The following is a 15,037-nucleotide window of genomic DNA, read 5'->3' on the forward strand; positions in this document are numbered from 1 at the left end:
AACATGCTAAGTGCACAATTGTGCTGTGATATTTATGTATTATCATTTCTTAATAGTTAACTTTATTTTGCACATTTCTCTTTTATTCTTGGTTTGGGGAGAAGTGATGAGATGAGGTCTCACTCTGTTACCCAGGTGGCCTCAAAAGCATCGTAATCTTCCTGCCTCAGATTCAAGAGTTGGATTTGAGGTACCAAGTCTGTCTATAAAGCTTTAGTTATTTATTTGTTTAGTTAGTTAGTTAGTAGTGGTTGTATTAGTTACTTTTCTATTACTGTAATAAAACACCAGGAGGAAGGCAACTCATAGCAGGAGTTTATTTTGGTTTATGGTTCCAGATTAACAGTCTGCCATGACAGGGAAGCATGGCGACAGGCAACGGGCATGGCAGCTGGAGCGGGAAGTAGAAGGCTCACATCCTGAACCACAAGCGCAGGGCAGGGAGCACTAGCCTGGAACGGCACAAAGCTTTGAAACCTCAACGCCTGTCCCCGGTGACATACTTCCTCCAGCAAGACCACTCCTCAAAGACCTAAACCTAATGGGGACCAAGTGCAAACACCAGAGAGGCCGCCCTTGGGGGACATTCTCATTCAAATCACTCCAGTGTGTTTAGGAGACAGGGTCTCACTCTGGAGCCTAGGATGACATGAAACTCATTATATTGCCCAGGTTTGGTTCAGAGTCTAGGTAATCTTCCTGCCTCATCTCCCAGGTGCAGAGATTAAAGGCATGAGCACCATAACCTAGCTCGTATCTTTTTATTATTAGTTCCAATTTTTATTGCAGTGTAATCAAAGACTGTAATCTAAATTTTATTTATTTATTTGGGGGGGGGGGTTGGCTTGGCTTTGGTTTTTTGAGAGAGGGTCTCTCTGTGTATGTAGCCTTGGTTGTCCTGGAACTCAGTTTGTAGACCAAGCTGGCCTCAAACTCAGAGATCCGCCTGCCTCTGCTTCCCAAGTACTACGTTTAAAGGAGTGCACCACCCACTTCCCCGTCTAAATGATTTCTTATCTGGGACTTTATTAACATATTCCTTGTGTTTTAGCAAGCTGGTTAATGTTTCATATGTGTTTGAAGAGACTGGACACTCACCGTTTATTGTGGCCAAAGTCCTTTACTCAAGCAAGCTGCTTTGCTGAGTTGATCAAACTCCGCCCACTCTGACAGTTCTCCTACCTGATCTGTAGTTTCTGAGGTAGGTGTTAGTTTTCCAACAGTTACGATGTTTTCTACTCTGAAAGTTCTGTAAATTTTTACTGTATACATTCGGTGATAAACATAATTTTGATGATTTAGTGTGTGATTTATAAAGGTTTACTGTTAGTAAAACTTCTTGTGGAATTTATTTTCATCAATAGGAATGTCAAATTCTTTTTACATTCAATTTGTTTGTTTAGTCTAACACTGTTACCCTGTTTCTTTTCTTCTGGTAGCAATCACATGGTATTTCTTTGTATGTTATTTTATTTTAAATCACTTTTTTTTAACTCATCATAACTATATTTTATTAGTACTCTGGAACTCAAACAGTAAACTGGTATCTGTCCTACAAATGTTACAAAGATGGAGCTTGATACCAATTCAAATTCTTGTGAAAAATTAAAATTCTCAAGTCTTTCAAATTATCCTCACCCTTACGCAGTCTACCGATCACATGAAAGGATGCATTCACATTAATAAAAACCCAGGGCTGGCAAGATGGCTCAGTGGGTAAAGACGCTTGCTGTCAAACCTGACGATCTCTGAGTGGATCCCATACGGTAGAAAAAAAGACTCGACTCCCACAAGTTGTCCTCGGACTTCCATCTGTGTGACATGGCATGCCTGTGCACACACACACACACTAAGGCAAATGTAAAAACATAAAGTCCCTCTGGCAACCTTCTTTCCGGCCTTTTTAACTACAGTCTGCCGGAGTATGTTCTATTTCATCTCCCCTTTCCTCAGTATTTGAACCATATAGAAATGAACGGCCCTTTTAATATCCATGATCAAAACCCTCAACTTGGCCCAATTATCTGTTTGTTCACTTTCAGCGTTGGTTCAGTTAAGGGGTGGCACCATCCTTGGGGATCACCTAGGTGCAAGGAAGAGAAACCACTCAAACTAGTTTAAACAAAAGAGAGAATTTATTAGGCAAATATACTTGCAGAGATTCCAACAGCTGGAATGGGTCAACAGCTGGAACCACACCTTCTACAGGTCAGAGCATGCTGCAATCAGACTCTAGTTCTGGGTTCTGAGCCATCATGGGGTGGTCCTCCTTGTACCCTGCATGAGGGACTAGAATGTGGGTTCATTTCTGCTTGCCTTTTGATCTTTATAATCCTTTATGCTGGCCTCACACTTGTCAAGCACATGCTGGCAGACATTCATGAGCTCATTCAGGCCTTTCTGAAACGGATCAACAGCTGGAAGTCTACCCCGGGTCTGAATTCGCAAATTAATTTTGCTCTCTGAAGGATGGGTCGTAGTGTAACATCAAAATTCCACTTCCGGGTTCTTCATGATCATGTACCGCAGAGAATTTCCTAGGGTATGGTCCTCATCGTGCAGTACAAATGTCACACACTGTCTATCTGTTCCAGCTGCCTGGACCATTTCCAAGGCTGTCTTCCTCTCGCCTTCAGCCATTGAGGTCTTCACTCCTGATATTTTTCTCTCCAGCTCCTGATCCTCTTCCATCGCGGCTCCAGGGGATCCTCAGGTGGTGCTGGTGAAAAAGAACCTCTTCCCCATATCGCGAAAGACACCGGCGAAGCAGGAAGGAAGAAACCACTGATGGAAAGCTTATTTTAAATCACTTTATTGTTATGAATTCACAGATAAAAACATCACACAGCTAGCTACACAGGCACTGAAATGAACCCTTGCCCAATCCTAAACTCCACACATTTCACTGAACTTCATTCTGAGGCCATGGGGCTTCGCTTCGGGGCTCTGCTTTCACCCCTTCACTGTCGGTTTCAGGTTGATGCACTTATACACCACAAGGAAAAAAAAACTATGACAGAGTTGAAGTAGCCTCAAAGACTCCTTTTTACAATTATTTCTTTCCTTTTATGTGTATGAGTATTTTGCCTGCATGGGTGTATGTACACTTTGTGCATGCTGGTGTCCGCAGAGGTCAGAAAAGGGTGTTGGATCCCCCGGAAGTGGAGTTCCAGAAAGCTGTTAGCCTCCACGTAGTTGCTGAAAACTGAACCCCAGTCCTCTGAAAGAACAACAAGTGCTCTTAAATCATGGAGCCATCTTTCCAGCCCCTTCATAGCCTATTTATAACATATTCTAAATAACAGTTAGATATGTTGCTATTTCTTAACCAAATTTTAAATTATTTCCTTTTATTGAAGAAATGTCATCCATTGTCACTGAATGACAGATTGACTTTTCCTGCCACTTAATTGTACGTGTATGTTTATCATAGTTTCAGACCTTCTATATGTTCAGCACGGCTTTATCCTGACACTCTTATGTTCAATCATCTAGAATAGGAGTTGGTCTGTTCCCTCCTTTTGAAAATAAAGTTTTATTAGAACACAGGTACACCATTCAGGTACTAATTTATCTACAACTGCTTTTTCACACTATAGCAAAAGATCCAAGTTGTGATGAAAGACCATATGCCTTTTACTGAAGCAGATCTGTGAAAATCCCTAATCTAGATTTTAATTTTAATCACATTGTAGTTAGGCAACTATGAATTAATTATTTTTCCCCATCCCACTGATTCTTGAACTTTATCTTCAATCTTTCTTGGACTCTTACTTTGTTGAAGTTTATTACATAGTCATTTTTTCAAAAGGTTCTATTGTTGATACAGAGCTATTAAGATTTTTATTTCAAAAAGAACATTTAAGGTACTGGGGAAGCTCAGCATAGTTGCTGTTCTTCCAGAAAACCCAAGTTCAGTTCCCAGCACCCACTTCTGGCAACTCACAATTTCCTGGATCTCTAGCTGCAGGGAATCTAATGCCCTCTTCTGACCTCTGTGAGCACCCATACATATGGTATACTCTCATAGAGACATACAAACAAAAAGAATAGAAAATCACTCTTTTGATTGATTGATTTTTGAGACAGAGTCTATGTAGCCCTGGCTGCCCTAGAACTTGCTGTATAGATCAGGCTAGTCTTGAACTCATAAAGATCTGCCTGCCTCTGCCTTCTGAGTGCTGGAACTAAAGGTGTGTACTACCATACTACACAAAAATCACACTTTTGATAGGCATGGTGGTACATGCCTATAATTCTATCACTCAGGAGGATGAGGGAAGAGGGTTGAGAGTTCAAGGCCAGCTTAGCTTACATGGGAGGCCCTGCCTCACTAAAAGAAGGGAAAACAGTCGTTTTAAGCTCTAAAATCACCATTTGCTTCCTGAATAATACACCCTGAATGAATAGTTGTTTTATGTGTAATACAGGCACATGGTTTACTTACATACTTAGGCTTTTCTTAAAATTACAAACTTATAATTTCTTACCCTTTTCTTTCATTTGTCAACTCTTTTTAAGTGCTGCATCTTCTATTTGTTGAGCTTGGAGTTTCCACAAACCTATAGGCTTCTTGTACTGTGTTCTTCTACTCTGTAGAGAAGATTCCCTTCAGCTCTCTGCTTCTGCTGGAAACAGGTAGACCGGTGACCGCAGGGAAGGGACCAGCATGCTGTGGGACAGAATGTTTACTTGCAGAGGAACCTCCTCTCCTGGAGTCTCTTGCTTCTGCTCTGCTCCTTGTCTTCCAGGATCAGCAAGTGCACTTTCACTATTGGACATTACAAGCAGATGAAGGGAAGGGCGCTGGCAGAATCTTAATCACTTTGCTTTTTAGGGTAGGCTCTGCTGTTCACTAAGCCCCACATTTCTTCTACCCTTTCAGCAATCTGGAGCCAATATTTATGGTACAAATGTTCTAGTTTGTTTTTCCAAGGTTTGATACCATCTCCTAAAAATATCCACACCATGGCTGGCACTTTTTCTTCCCAGGTCTGTTACCTATTAGTTGCCCCCCCCACTCCCATCTCTCAGTTTTTTTCTGTAATTCCCTAAGTGTGTGTAGAGGTCAATTTCCTCCACTCTTAAATCTTGATTTAACCTTCCTACACAGGATTTTTAAACTTTTAGAACACTATGGAACATCATTTACAAGTGGCACACTATGATCTTGCCATTTTTTAAAAAGATTTATTTATTTATTATGTATACAGCATGTATGACTGCAGGCCAGAAGAGGGTACCAGATCTCATTACAGATGGTTGGGAGCCACCATGTGGTTGCTGGGAATTGAACTCAGGCCCTCTGGAAGAACAGTCAGTGCTCTTAACCTCTGAGCCATCTCTCCAGCCTGATCTTGCCACTTTTATTCCCAAACATTTTTTAAAAAAAGAAACCGCATATCTCCAACACAGAAAGAACATTTAAGCCTACCCTCGTGATGTTTCTGAGGCAACTGAAAACAAGATGACTTTCATCAACATCAGTGGAGGGGGTATTTAGTCTTGAGTCGTTTGCCTTTCAAACACATTGGGTAGTCTCTTCAGCTATCCTTCTTTAAAGTAGTCTTTCACAGAGGCAGGCGACACTGGCTGCAGAACTGTGTTTCCTAATCACTTTTCCCTTCTCCAACACCGAGTAGCAATCACTGACTTATTTAACCATTTCAGACAGAAAAAAAAGAGCTAGCCAGCTCTCCTGTTTTAGACTTGCACTCCCATCCCTGCTGTATCAATAGTATCTGCTATGATTGCCTACTGAGAAGCCTGTGTCGAGTCCACTGGAAGACCGTAACTCCAACACTGCAACACTGAGTAGGCAAACCCTTCCTAGAAAAGCTAGAAAGAACAGCCCCTTACACCCTAGGCTTTGTGGGCTTTTAAAGACCTTAACATGAATGGCTCGTCTCAGTCTTCTTTAGGAACTGCAGGAGAAATACTGTTTTGGAATTCCTAAGAGTAGTCCTTGAAGTTTCCCAACTGATTATAAATACCTTCTTGCTGGGCAGTGGTAGTGTACTTCTTTAATCCTAGCACTTGGGAGGCAGAGGCAGGCAGATAACTGTGAGTTTGAGGCCAGCCTGATCTACAGAGCGAGATCCAGGACACACAGGGCTACACAGAGAAACACCCCCCCACAAGCACAAATAATAATAATGATGATAGTGATGATAATAATAATAAATAACTTCTCTCCCACTCTCTTTGGGATTAGGGCTGTTATTTGGAGGAATTGCTGTTGCACACCTCTATATAATCAGAACTCTCTAAGACTTGGTATTAGTCACTTCTGCATTACTGTGACCTAAATACCTGATAGAAACAACTTAAGAATTGCTGGGGGACATAGTTCAATGGTAGAACACTTGACCAGCATACATGAGGTCTACATTCAATCCTTGGTAAAAGGTAAAGGTGGTGGGGAGAAACACTTATGGGGAAAAATTTTTTATCTTGGTTCACAGATTTAAAGTGTTTCAGTCTACCATAGCAGAGAAGATGTAGCAGAATGATTTAGACCATGGAGCATGTGGTAGCTATTCACACGGCAGTCACAGGAAGCAGTCTGAATCCAGAAGCAGAGCTGTGTTATACCCTTCAAAGGCCAACTCCTAGTGGCCTACTTCCACTAAGTAGGCCTATGTTATGAAATATTTGATTACACTATGTAAAGATATGTCACTGTGATTGGCTTAATAAAAAGCTCAATGGTCAATAGCTAGGCAGGATATCTAGGCACAGAGGATGCTGGGAAGAAGGGTAGAGATGCCATGAGACACAGAGTGAGCACTATGGGCACTATGGATATGAGGTAATAAAGCCACATGGCAGCACATAGATTAATAGAAATTGCTTAATTTAAGTTATAAAAGCTAGTTAGAAACAAGCCTAAGCTATTGGCCAAGTTTTCATAATTAATAAAAAGTCTCCACGTGGTTATTTGGGACCTGGCAGGTGGGACAGAGAAAGACTAGCTACAGGCCTATCTCCTAAATAATGCCACCAGCTCAGAAACAAGCATTCAAACATAAGCCTGGGGTGGCAAAATGGTTTAGTAAGTAAAACACTTGCCACACAAGCCTAATAACCTAAGCTTAATCCCCAGAGTCCATGTAAAGGTAGAAGAGAATGCACTCCAAAAAGTTGCTCCCTGACCTCCACACAGGTAATGTGGCACACACAATCCCCTCTCCTAAATAATAAACAAACAAACAAACAAACAAACAAACGATAAAAACACGAGCTGGAGTGGACATGTCAGAGTCAAACAATAACAGATGTTAACTGTTGAATCTGTTTTCTCCTTGGTGTAGGCAAGTCTGCCCCTTGCCCTTGAGAGCTGATCTCTTGCTGTCCATGGGCAGTCCTTCCATGCTCTGATCGAGGACTCTCAAAAGGCAGCTACTTAGGAACAGTGTGGCTTCTGGGAAGTATCTGGACTTCATCAGACTTTAAGCAGGGAAACAATAACCAGGCTGTTGTCTCTTTGGTATCTCAGTTCATTTCTTTTCCCCTTTTCTCTTTTCCTGTTTCTCTATATAGGCGTTCTGTAGCTCAGGCTGGACTCAGACTCCCTATGTAGCCCAGGCTGGCCACAAACTCATCGTCCTGCTTTAGCTTCTCTTAAGTTCTCGGATAAAAGTCTACACTAGCACACCTGGTCCACTTTGCCTTCCGATACTCCTGTCTCTGTCCTGTCTCCTACCACTCTCCGAGTCTTCACTTCCTTCCTCTCCCTCCCAGAAGTAGAAAAAATGGAAAAATCACAAGTGTTTGGCTTTACTATGCATAAAGCATTGAGACAGTAATTTCATGATGGTTTTCATTGAATCCATAATGTAGTCGTGTGAGGGTTTTTATAATCGCCACTTCTACCAGCTGGAAAACAAGCCCAAAGAGGTAAAGAAGAGGGCTGAGGTCAGGTGGAATGTTAGCCTCTTCCACCCACACAACCCCCTTGAGAGTGAGCATCAAGCCTGGCCCATCCAAGGGTGTGGATCTGGATTCACAAGAGCAACTGGACATAGCTGACTGTTTTCTTTGAGAACAATGGGCTGGCCTGAATGCCTTTAGCACCAAGGCTCCAGTCTCAGCAGCAGATGTCAGCCTGAAGAGATAAAATCAGCTGCTGAGAAACGTTGTACAGTGTCACAGAAGATGAACTCTAAGTACAAATGAAGTCCTTAACTTCCCACTATTATACAGATATGTTATCAAGCTTTCTTGCCAGCCCATTCCCTTTTCTTGTATTCAAGCTTTTGTTTCTTAACCTAGATTTTTTTCTAATTCAGTAACTCAATTCAACAAACATGGACTGTTTGGCTACTCCAGCACCGACTACTTTTTATGTTGCAGATACAGAGACTAAAAACACACTTCCTGACCACATGTGATTCACAGTTTACAGGACAGGCAGAAACAGGAACCAAGAAATAAGCCTATAATGAGATAGTGTCTGACATAGGCTGTGCAAGGTACCACAGAAGAGAAGAAGAGAGGTGGAGGTGTGGGTAGAGGTGTGGGTGGAGGTGTGGGTGGAGCGGGGAGTGGATAAGGAAAGCCTTCAGAGACGATGCCATTCTGAACCAAAGAGTGAGTCCCTCAGATGGTCGGAAATATCTTTGTATGTGGACAACTTTATGAAGGAAGAGGGTCACATCAAACCTGCTCCTGAGGTCTGAGGAGACACATAAATTGCTAGAGCTGCACTGGTAACTGGATTAGACACTTTTCTCATGGCTATGACCAAATAAATACTTGACAAGAGGCAACTTAAAGAAAATACTGGGCTGGGGATGTAGCTCGGTCAGTAGAATGCTTCCCTAGCATGCATGAAGCCCAAGGTTCAATCCCCAGCACCATACCGAAGCAGAAGGATCGGACATTCATTGAGCTGGTGGCCAGCCTAGGATATGTGAGACCCTTCCTAGGGTACAGAGGTTTATTTTGGCACATGGTGTAGTCCACCATGGCTGGGAAGGCACATCGGCAATACATGGTGCAGGTATAGTGGCAGGAATTGCCTGAGACTGAAGCCATAGGCATGTACACCTGCTTGCTCACATCTCAATGGATCGGCAAGTGGAGAGAGACAGTGCTGGTACTCACCTGGAGTTCTCCTTTTCCCCACTTTGCTCAGTCTTGGAACCCAGCCAAGAGGATGGAGCTACCTACATTCAGAGTGGGTCTTCCCTGAGCAAACACATACACCCTAAAAATGGGCCTTATTAATGCCCAGGGTTTTTTCATCTAATCAAATTGAAAATGAAAATGAACCATCATAGCATCTAAGTGGACTTTCCATTCCCTAGCTCTCTTTCAGAGTGTATGAGGTCACTTGTGTTATTTTGGGTCCCCCAGTGCCAGACTATTGATCTGTTTTTCTCATTCATGCCCTTCTTACTTTAGTGTTCCATCTGAAAATGACTTCAATCCCATCAAGTTTCTACCGTCACTAAGCAACCATCTGAGCTTCGGGAAGCCCTTCCAGCTTGTCTTCTCACACTTCCTGCTTAGTCTCTGTCTCCACTGGTTACTGGTGTCTAATGGTTTTGAAGAAGGCCTTCTCTTGTGTCTTTCAGCTACCAGTTTTACTGACAACTGCCTAAGTCCTTTCTCATCATGGTCATATTCTATAAGAAAGGAATCAATTTACTAGTTCACTTCTAACTTTTTGGGGGCAAAGCTCTTGTACAAATTGTGTTGAAATATAAGATAATATAATGTATGTGTGTGTGGTCTCATATGAGCTGTTTAATGGTAGACTCCTGACTTGTACGGAAAAGCCAGACCCCACAAAGAAAGAAAGAACAGACTCTTCAGAGCAAGTTCAAGAGGCTTATACTATTGTCTCACTTTGGTGAAAAAAAAAATGTATGTTTAGTGTTCCGATTACATTTATGAACCTCTTGAAGATAAGAACAGTATCTTTTTTGTGTTTAATTTTTCTCAAGGTCCCAGAATAATAATTTGTATACTGTGTGTACTTTACTGCACCTTAAACTGAAATCATCTGTGGATTACTGCTTAGGCTCGCTCCAGTTCAGCCTACACCTGCTCTGACTTCCTCATTGTACGTAGGATTGCTCTTAAGGTCTATTCATTGCCACTTTGAAAGTTAGGTAAATATACTTTGACTTAACTTGCTTCTGTTCATAGCTACTGCTGGCCTGAATTTCTGAGGTATTGGATTTCTACTTCGGATTTTTGGTCCCAAGGAAAAGTAAACACTTTCTTTAAAACTCAGACAGTTGATATTAACTTGAACCCTCCTTAATATAGGAAAATTCAGGTCAACATAAACATGTATCTACTACCAAACAGTGGAAATTTTTCCTAAGTGAAATTCAAGCTGTATTTGGCATTCATTTTTATATCTTTCACTTGAACAGCTAAGTACATTATGTGAACTTTAGCCCATTAATCCTTAGAGATAAGTAAAGGGAACTTGAAAGAAGGGCTTGCACAGATAGGGTCTCCTAGCCAGATAGCACTAACAGCCTTACTCAGTATTTGAACAGGTCAGCGTGCCTTAATAGACCATTGTTTTAATCTCAGGATGAAAAACGTGTGCTCTAACAGAACTCACACTTTCACATTGGACTTCTTAGCATATAAGACATTTAGAACCTCTGTCCAAATTTGCCAATATTCACTTAGTTTTAAAGTCTGCAACGTGTCTCTTTTGTAATCGCTTCCTCTTTATCTCCTACTTCAGACCCCCCTTTTCTCCCCCTCTCTTATATTTTTGGGTGTGAGCCTAGCCTTTAACGGCTGAGCTGTCTCTCCAGCCCTTCTTCCCCTCTCTTAATGCAATTAAAGGCAAGACTGTAAATCCTATTATAGCAATGGAACTTAACATAGCACTCCCTCCTCGGACTACTTGAATTTTGAAAGACAAGCCCAAAGAAATACTCATTAGTTTCTGAAATAAAAATATCAGAAATTGGGCAAGGAAGGGGTAGAGGGTGTAGGAGTCCTTCTTTCCTGGTTCTTCTAAATGACATGAGGGGCTTCTTACATTTCTACTTTAAGCTCCTAGAGGGAAAGGCTTGAGATAGAGGAAGGCAGAGGATGTTACAGTCAAGGGGAAAGAGGATATTAATATATTTAAGGTGAGAAGAAAACAGAGAATGGGATAGAACTTTATCATTTCTATGCTAAACCACCATCGCTTAGGGCACATAATATCAGTGATTAAACCAATTTTAGGACCTATCATCATTTGACAGAACAATCATAATTAATAACAGAGCACTGTTTTGTGAGGTAGACTGACAATACTCTTCATAGGAGACTGAATTTAAAAATTATGCCTTTAAGAAATCTGAAACACAAAACATATAGTCAAGTCACCTAAAATTTGGGTGTGGATTCAAGCCAAACCCAGAGACTCCCCACCACCCTTTTCGTCACTTACATTCCATTAAGGATCTGGCCACAGCTCACTCAGGACTTTGCATTTTTCTTTCATCAAATGGATCCCACCACTGTTCAGGCTGCCTCCTTCCCCCAGTGTCTTAGTCAGGGTTGCTAGTGTTGTGATGAAACACCATGACCAAAAGCAAGTTGGGGCCTGGTGGTGGTGGCGCACGCCTTTGATCCCAGCACTTGGGAGGCAGAGGCAGCCAGATGTCTGTGAGTTTGAAGCCAGCCTGGTCTACAAATCGAGTTCCAGGCAGTCAGAACCGCTGCACAAAGAAACTCTGTGTTGAAATCAAACAAACAAAAAGAAAAGCAAGTTGGGGAGGAAAGGGTTTATTGGCTTACACGTCCACATCGTAGACCACCACTGAAGGAAGTCAAGGTAGGAACCTGGAAGCAGAAGCTGATGCAGAGGCCCCGGAGTGATGTTAGTTTGTTTACTGGCTTTCCTTGTCATGGCTTGCTCAACCTGCTTTCTTATAGAACCAGGATCACCAGCCCAGAAGTGACAGCACCCACAGTGGGCTGGACCCTCCCCAATCAATTACCAGTTAAGGAAATGTCCCACAGGCTTGCTGACAGCCCAGTCTCATAGAGACATTTTCTCAATTGAGGTTACATCCTCTCAGATGACTATAGTCATAGTCAAGTTGACATAAAACTAGCTAGTACACACAGGTTCTGCCTTATTCAATTAAAGGATACCCAATTCGAAGGTCAGCCAAGAGGCCGTCTCTAGATAGTTCTTCTAACTTCAACAGACCATTCTCTCCAATCTATCTCTACCACTAGTAGGTATTACTGTGGTGATCTGAATGAGAACGGCCCCCATAGGCTCCTATGTTTGAATACTTAATCCTTAGTTGGTGGAACTGTTTGGGAAGGATTAGGAGCTGTGACCTTGTTGGAAGAGGAGTGTCACTGGGAAGGGTCACTCTAGGTGGACTCTCTACCATCTACTTGTGGTTTGAGATATGAGTTTTCCCCCATGGAGACCTACTGTCACACCCTCTGAAACGGCAAGCCTAATTAAATGTTTTCTTTTATGATACCTTGGTCATAGTGTCTCATCACACCAGCAGAAAATAAACTATGACAATTATATTTTGGAATTCATCTCATATATGTCAATATGTTAGAGGCCAGCTAGGCCAAGGTCATGGGCAGAGCAAATACCCACTACATCTCTCTGCTTCACATAATATAAACTACTTTGAGTTGGACCTACATCTTATTTATATTTTCTGCACCCAATAATATTCTGTGGTATTAATTTCCTCATACTTAGTACATTATGTGAACTTTTCCTCATTAATCCATAGAGGTAAGTATAGTATAATTACTTATGTCACACTCTGGATAGTTTCATAAAGGAGATGAGGTTTTTTTTTTTTTTTTGTTTTTTGTTTTATTAGAGATGAGGTTTACATACATAAGAGTACTAGAAAAAAGTTGAAGTTAATTACTGAATTTAAAGGATATTTACTAAACACCTAGGAGCCAGGAATTCTGTCCTGGGACTTGTAGCATAAATTAGTCGACTTCTGAGGCGTTCACAGTCACTTTGCCAATTCTCTTGTTTTGACACTTCAGTGGTTTACATACCAATCTACACGTTGTTCCTTACAATAACCCTGTGAAGTGTATCATTATTTTCATGCTCACAAAAGTGAAATAGCATTTGAATTCCTAGATCTTCTGACTCCACGTCCAGAGTCTTTTCTTCCCTAATACACTGGCATTCCTCATGCTTTTTTTTTTTTTTTTTCCTATTGTCATATACCCCCTAGAGGGGAAAGACATGTATACTCCCTGCGATTGGAATGTGCTCAAAAATCAATGCTGCTTTTGTTTGTTTGTTTTTTAAGACAGGGTTTCTCTGTGTAGTCTTGGCTGTCCTAGAACTCACTCTGTAGACCAGGCTGGCTTTGAACTCAGAGATCCATCTGCCTCTGCCTCCCAATTACTGGGATTAAAGGTGTAGACCATCACTGCCCAGCAATCAATGCATCTTAAAAATTCATATTTACTAAAATGTTTTATATTACCTCCCAGGGGAGTGAACTGAAACTGAGAAAATGAATTACTCAGGGTCTCTGGGTTTGGCTTGAATCCCACCCAAATTTTTAGGTAGCCTTACCTTTTTTTCTTTTCAGGTTTCTTAAAGGCATAGTTTTTAAATTCAGTTTCCTATGAAAACTATAACAAAGCCCAAACTTACCTCTCAAATGTCAAGTGTGAGCCGTGATCCTTCTTTCCCTGAAAGGTTGTCTCATTCTGGTGATAGGATCTCTTCAGTCTGTTACTATTCGCAAACCCTCTCATGGCTGATTGAACCTAATGGTTCCAGATGTGTGCTCCAACTGCCTGGCTGCCAGTCCCTGAAGGCCCCAAGTCAGCATAAACACAGTTCAGAACCGCCGCTAGAGGGCAAATCAGGGCTGTAACTCTGGACAGCCCTCTAGTGGTGGCTGTGGAATACGTAGCTCTTTATGGAACCTATTAAAAACTCTGAAGTTGCACTCGGGAAGTCAGCCTGTGTGACACCCGGTAGTGAAGTTATTTTAAAGACATTTTGTTTCTCGACTTCCTATTCTTAAGGCCTTTAGCAGGTATCGGTTGCCTTTCTTTGATGAGTCTCCCCCTCAGGTTGTGGCAATGTGAAACCATCATCTTCAGAAGGTTAATTTTTTTTTTTAAATAGGGGTTCTTGGCCACTTTTCCCAATTGTCTTTTTTTGTTTTGTTTTTAGAGACAGGGTTTCAGGCTGTGTAACAGCCCCTGGCGGCTGTCCCGGAATTCACTCTGTAGACCAGGCTGGCCTCAACTCACAGAGATCCACCTGCCTCTGCCTCCCCAGTGCTAGGATTAAAGACAAGTGCCACCACTGCCCGGCTTCCATTGTCTTCCCATAGCATCTTCCCCATGGACACAGAATCTACAAATATGCATTCAAGATCTTCCATTACAATCCTAGCTTCAACAACAGCTGGCGAGGTCTAAAACTAACATTCACAATTTTGAACCCTGGTTCTTAGGTTTAGTAATCGAATCACTTTAACTTTTCTAGGCTTTTGTCTCATCGGCAAAACACAGAGAATAATAGCACCCATATTACATAGTTTTGGAGAAGCATACGATAATCGTGTACAAAGGGGCTAATAGGGCAGCATAAGTGTTCAACAAGCATTAGCTACCACTGTACCAGTTAGTGCCAGAAAAATGCGGTATACATAGGAGACATTGGCATATGTGCAAAATAAATTTCAGTAGCAACCTACATTTAGCCTAAAGCCGTTTGTGTCCTTAGGTTGTAAAAAGGGGGCTCATTTGTGTGATAACAATCCATGTGCTGGGTCCTTGGAACAGTCTCGATTCTCATGCAGAAACTGTATTTTGCACACAAGTGTCCATCCCTCCACCCCACCAGGGGCAAACATTTCAGGGTGAGTCTGGGCTTGGAGTCCATGAACCGGGCTTGAGGCCACATGGACAAAAACAAGAGAGTTTCAGGCCAAGGCAAGGAACAGAGCACTCAAAAGACCACGCGACCCAAGCCAATCAGATTCCCTACCCACTGGAAGTCTAAAAGGTGGCAGAGCCTCCTAGCTCA

At 41.9% G+C, this 15,037-nt stretch overlaps 1 pseudogene across 1 annotated transcript; it reads right to left on the minus strand.

Moving 5' to 3' along the window:
* Window positions 1-2,113: 2,113 nt before the first annotated feature.
* LOC121830898 (DNA-directed RNA polymerases I and III subunit RPAC2 pseudogene) lies at window positions 2,114-5,193 on the minus strand (annotated as a pseudogene). Its single transcript, XR_013052818.1, has one exon. The product of XR_013052818.1 is annotated as a DNA-directed RNA polymerases I and III subunit RPAC2 pseudogene (transcript).
* Window positions 5,194-15,037: the final 9,844 nt, after the last annotated feature.

The sequence above is a fragment of the Peromyscus maniculatus genome, chromosome 7 (genome assembly GCF_049852395.1).
Source record: "Peromyscus maniculatus bairdii isolate BWxNUB_F1_BW_parent chromosome 7, HU_Pman_BW_mat_3.1, whole genome shotgun sequence".
Classification (NCBI taxonomy): Eukaryota; Metazoa; Chordata; class Mammalia; order Rodentia; family Cricetidae; genus Peromyscus; species Peromyscus maniculatus.